The sequence below is a fragment of the Ammospiza nelsoni genome, chromosome 20, assembly GCF_027579445.1.
Source record: "Ammospiza nelsoni isolate bAmmNel1 chromosome 20, bAmmNel1.pri, whole genome shotgun sequence".
In the NCBI taxonomy this organism is placed as follows: Eukaryota; Metazoa; Chordata; class Aves; order Passeriformes; family Passerellidae; genus Ammospiza; species Ammospiza nelsoni.
In genome coordinates this window covers 11,138,097-11,144,096 of record NC_080652.1, presented here as the reverse complement: position 1 = coordinate 11,144,096, position 6,000 = coordinate 11,138,097, and positions in this window count along the sequence as shown.

Sequence of the window (6,000 nt, the reverse complement as noted above, 5' to 3'; positions counted from 1 at the left end):
GATGAGATGCTCTTGATCTCATCTCCTTCATTAGGAATTAATATTCAAAGACTCTGTCACTCTCCTAGACAGCCTTGGCTGGATTTCCTTCCCTGCCTCCTTAGATGTAAATCTGGCATTCACTTAGCAAGGTGGCTCCTCAATAAGTGTTTGAATGCTGATTTTAAAATACTTGTGGGAACAACTTTTGTTCCCTCAGGGCAGGAGGGATGAGTCACTACCTTGTCTTTCCCTGGTGGCAGCTGCGTGGCACGGAGCAAGCACAGCTCACAGGGCTGCAGCTGCTGTGCATGAATGTGATGGTGAGCTGGAGGAGAATCCCATTCCCCAAAGTCGTCCCTCCCTCCCTCCCTGCTGTCCCAGCGGGTGCTGCTGCCCGCAGCCCGAGGGCAGCTGTGCCCTGTGGGTTTGGCACAGCCTGCTCACACCACACAGGGCCTGCTGCTGCCTCACCACGGGCATCCATCCTGCTGGGGCATCTCCCAGCTCCACGTTTCCCTCTTCTCAAAGTCCATAGCTGTTCATTTTCCATTATTTAAACAGGAGGTTACGGGTACCAGCTGCTGGGCACAGCAGTGGCTCAGCTCGGTGGAGCTTCGCACCCAAAGGTGGTTCCATAAATCTCATTTACTTTCTGTGTGTATTCTCAGGAAAGCCTTCTGCATACAGCCAATACCTCACGTGTTCAGGGAAGATTGTAGTGTATCTGTTTGTGAGTTAGAATGTATTTCTCAGCTTTTAAGTTTAATTTCCAAATAGCTTGATATGATCTTTTTATTACGGGTTATTTCTGGCTTGCTGTTCTATACACTCAAGGAATTGTTAAAATTGCATAGGAGTGATTTTATTCTACAGTTACTGAATTATTATAATCTGTTGATGAATAAGTGTTTTAATTAGTGTACATAAAAGCAGTAATCTTGTTGCCAGCTACCCAACAAAAATAATCTATTGGGTAATCTGTGGTTTTCCAAAATAGCCTCCCAAAACTAATGCTGTACCAACAACAACCAAAAACCTAAATTCAGTTATGATGACAAACAGACATGAATGTTCCACTTTCTGTTGTAGAAAGCAAATTTTACAGCGGTTGATTGGCAGCAGTATCCGTTCCCAAATACACATTTGCCATAGGGAGTAGAAAATCCTTCCTGAACTGACAGGTAAGGAAGCAGCAAACAGACCAGATGGAATCACAGGACAGTCATTCCTGATATCTTCTGCACCAAGTCCTCTAATGACTTGTATTTTTTAAACAGGGTAATGTGAATGTGTTGCATTGCAAACTCAGGTATTATGAGAAGGTAGGAATGTAGCTAGAGATGTAGAGACGTTAGGTAGATGTATTTGTGAATTTGGTTTGAAGGACACCCTGGAAAGGTTGGAATTTTTGTTCCATTCTTCATGTAACATTCAGTTTACAGGGACTCATATTTTATTTGTGCTTAATGCTACTAGGGGGAAGTTCATTATCTTTGGTATCTATCTGCTCTTGCTTATCTGACCTTCTGTCATAGAGAAATCTATGAACAATAATAGTCTTTGGTAGAATTTTCTGCCATGACAAGTCAATTTTTATCCCTGATTTGAAAGATAGATTGGCTGGCTGACCCCCTCTTCTCCTTCAAAGCATCTGTGCAGATAGAAAGCTGAAGAGTTACTTTTAATCCGAGCAGAGATTTGGGACATAAATTCAAAGTGCTCAGGGGAGGCTGCTGAGGAGCAGCTGGAAGGGTCCCGCTCACAGGGCTGCACCCGGGGCCTCAACAGAACCTTCTGGAAAGTGAGTGAGTTCCCTTCCCCTTCGGCTCAGGCTGTGCCAGGGGCTGAGCCTTGACCCCTCAGTGTGGCTGCTCTCATCGCTGGGGGGGCCGTGGTGGCCCCGTCCCCAGCCGTGCAAAGGCTCAAGTGGCTCTGCCCTGACCCTCCCCTGTGCCAGCAGGACCTGCCCTTGCTCCTCCTTGCTCCTCAGGCTTCTGCACAGACCCACAGCCACTTCAGCTAACGGAGCGTAAGTCTTGTCCTTCAAACCAACTTTTAAAAAAAAAAAAACAACACTTGAATTTCTTTTATCTTTACTGCATTTTTTAAAAGGAAAAAAAGAAAAAAAAATATTCTCCTGTGAATGTGCTATTTCCCATTCATTCTTTCCTTCTTGGTTTTGATTTGAAGCTTTGAAGCTCGGTGTCTGTGAAAATGTTGTTATTTCTCAGGATAATAAGCGGCAATCATCCCTGCCACATGAAAGGCAGGAGAAAGGGGGAAACTTGGGGAACTAGTTAAAGTATGAAACTAATTTTTAAGTTGTAGATGATGTGTAAATGGAGGGGAGTGCATAGCTATCAGTATCAAGCTGTGGTGTTTCTCTGGGTTCACGGTGTGTTGTTTCAATGCACAGAAGCTCAGGGATAAGTATTTAAAATGTGACCCAGAGAAACCCTAGTTTTGATGTTGCAACAGTTGCTTCTTTCCCGACTTGTCTGGAGGGCCCTGGAGAGCTGACAAAGCCCCAAATGGGGATTTTGGGGGGAAAACTCTGGGTTTGGCTGTGGGAAGTTTGCCTGCTGAAGGCTCAGATGTGTTGCTGTGGGCAGAGCATCCCAAAGGTGCACGGGGCTGTACAAGGCTGTGCCCTTGCACCAGCCAGCAGCTGGGGACCAGCTCTGTCTGTGGGGCTCTATTTCTGCATTCCCTCATCCTAAATGTTTGACTGTTCATGAAAAAGGGGAAACAGGAGTTTCTCATTGTATCCCTGGCAGCCAGTTGCAGTGCTCTTTACTCTGTTGCTTATGAATTCTTAATTTTCATCAGTTCAACTTTCTCACTGTGTAGGAACAGTCAGCTTGAGAAGGGCACTGGTGTGTGACTCTGATTGGGTTACAGCTGCTATGAGTGTCCAAACAGCCCCATCCAGCCACAGACAGGGCCAGGAGTCAGCAAAAGTTAGAAGGGCTGAAACCCCTTCCCAGCACCCTCAGCCAGACTCTGCAAATCTGAGTTTAAACCAGCCTCACAAAAAGCTGGGGAGGCCAATCCAGGCAGTGTCTTTCCCTTGGAAAAAAAAAATTAAAAATAGCTCCTGTGAGCTGCCCTCTGACAAGTCTGTGAAAGAAGCAACATGGATCAGTGGAAGAAATGCCCCCAAGGGCAAAAAGAAACAGAAATTGAGACCAGATGACGATCAACCTTAACAAAGCCTTTTGTGATTCATTGTTTCTTTCAATTTATAAAATGTCTTGTAATAGTTGATAACATTATTGACTCAATTTCCATAACTAAACTACCTCGTGTGACATCCTGTTTATCATCTCAAAGGGATTGTGTGAAAAACTAAACACTGCCAGTGTCTGTTGCCAGCGAGGAGCAGGGGCTGTGATTGCTGGAGTTGTTTCCCTTCCCGTGGGCTGGCTCCTGTCACTGATGTGTGTCCTGTGCTGAGGCTGAGCTCTGCTGTCCCTCCCTGGGGACAGTTTGGGTTTTGTGGGTGCCCATTCCAGCTCAGTCCTGCTCAGGGGCTGCCCGTGTGACCTGGGACCCCGCAGTGTGTCCGTCCTGGGCAGCCCGGGGAGGCAGTGGGTCAGTTTGCTGCTGTGTCGGCCCCTTGCTGGTGTGAGGGATGTTCCCAAGAGGGTCAGTGCCAGCTGCTGGCTCCTTGGTGACATTCCCAGTGATGGTTTCTCCCTTGATTTTTCCCACAATCCCTTGTGTAAATCAGGGAAGCAGGATGTTCAGCATGGCACACGGTGAGCATTGGCGCACTCAGAGCCGGGGCTGGGGCAGCAGGGTGCGCCTGGCCCCGTGTCACCGCAGGGCAGCGGGCACCGGGAGCTGCCCCCTCCCCACACTGTGACCAAATGAATGTTTCTGCCGGCGGCTCCGCCTCACCCGCCCGCCCCTGCTCCGCTGCCCTGCTCTGGGACTTGACTACCTGTGGAAATGTGACCAATAAGTGTTGAATGCATGTTTAGTGAGTGTTTAGCTGTATGAACTAATAAATGTGAAATGTTCTGCACCGCTGGTGTCTCCAGGCTGTTTGTGCCTTCCCCTTTGGTGGTGGCTCTGTCTCAGGGTGGTGCTGCCCTGGGTGCTGCTGGAACGGGCTGTGGGTGTGGGGAAGGCCTTGGGGCTGCTGCTGTGGCTGGGAGCTGGGATAAGGGCACTGTGCCACCCAGGGTTTATTCCCAGCGAGGGGCACTGAAGATCAGCAGTGGTGGGGCTCCCTGGGAGGTGGCAGAGGATGCTCTGTGCACGTGGGCTGCCAGGTTTGTCCTCACCTGCAAAGGAAGCTGGAGCTGCACAGAGGTGACGAGGCAGCCTGTCCCCTCAGCCCGCACTCACACGAGGTGCTGCCTGGAAAGCCAGGCTGGAGTGGGAAAAGTACCGGCACCTTTTAATTTTCAGCTCAACCCCTACTGACCACTGTATTTTGATTAGAGCTCTGCTTCCTTTTCATCTCGGTGCTCGGGCGGGTGACAGCCGCGGCGGCCCCGCGTGCGCGGCGCAATAGTTTATCACCGAAGGCCGGCGGCTCTATGAATTCAGAGCCAGCGCGGAACAAATCACGCTGTCACTAACGTCAAACTTGTTAACCTGATCTTTGGTGGATCACTAGTGTCAACATTGCATGGGACATACATTATCGGGCCCAAGGACTTAGGGAGATGTGTTTGTCAGCCTGCTCTGTCACAGTCCTACTCTTGACCTTCGCTAAGTAACTTTCAAGGGTAAGCTGCTTTCCTCTTGACAGGAGTGGCTGTTCCCAGGAGTGTCACCCCATGGGCACTGGCTGGGACAGGGCTGTGGGGTCGGCTGGGTCGCCTCCCTGCAGCGCCGCAGTTAGACCAGCAGTGGGTGAAAGATCTGCTGGGATGGTCCTGGGGGGCCTCTTCCAGAGCTGGGGAAGGTTCTCCATTGATGTCCACCCTGCCCATGTCTATTATGAACTCTCCCCATCTTGTCACCAACTGCTCCCACATCTCTCATCATCCCTTCCCCAGTCACGGTCTGTTTGGAGTTCACACCTGAAAACCAGACTTCTGAGGGCAGCAGACTAGTGGGTCTCCATTGTCTGGTCCGTCACAAGTCTCTCACATCTCAGTTTGCCAAGTGTGGACACTTCCAATGCGGTTGGTCAGCACTGCAGAGGTCAGATGATGGATATTCATCACCATGGATGGGCTGGTAAGACCATGGAGGGGAGGTGTGTGGTCTGGGTAAGCTCCTGTCCAAGCTTCTGGGGTGAGTTGGGATTTTCAGTACCTTTATTGGGTGGTGGATCTCCTCCCTGCAGCCTGCCGTGAGTAGGAGGGGAGCAGCTGGGTGCTGGGGGGCCAGCAGGTTGGGGCTGTGCTGAAGAAGATGCCTCATGGCTGGGGGACCCTGAGACAAATGCTGGGTCTGTGCTCCACATCACTGTCCTCATGGGCCGACCCTGCTAATCAGCTGTGAAAGAGAGAGAGAAAGCTGGAGAGAAATCCTTCTCTCTGCTAACCTCATCACAATAAAGATTCCTATAAAGAGCTCTTATCCTTGAAGAAAATGAGGCACATAAGCAGGAATAGTAAACAAAAGGCTGTCATTTTGACCCAGGAGTGCTTCATGTTGTTGGCAACTTCCAAGAGGAAACATAAAGAGAGGCTGCATCCAAGTCCCAATTATGCAGAACTATGTGACTGATATGTCAATGAGTCCCCCCGGGAGGAGACCACCAGCACTTCCCAGCGCTGCCTGCGCAGCATCTGCACCCGCCGCCACGGCCGGGCCGCGCGCGCCCCGAGCGCAGGCGTGTGTGGCATCGGAAGAATGCGGGGGACAAGGTAATGTCATGGGGAACGCTATCGCCCGAGTCCTCGCCGCACGCACATTATCAGCACGGGCCCCAGAGTCAGGGACTGCGGGCAGGCAGCGGCGTTTGGCAAACAGTAGTGCTGGCCACACCTGCTGCAGGCACGCTCCGGGAACATGGCGCAGGCAGGAGGGCTGCCCCGCGCCGATAAGCTG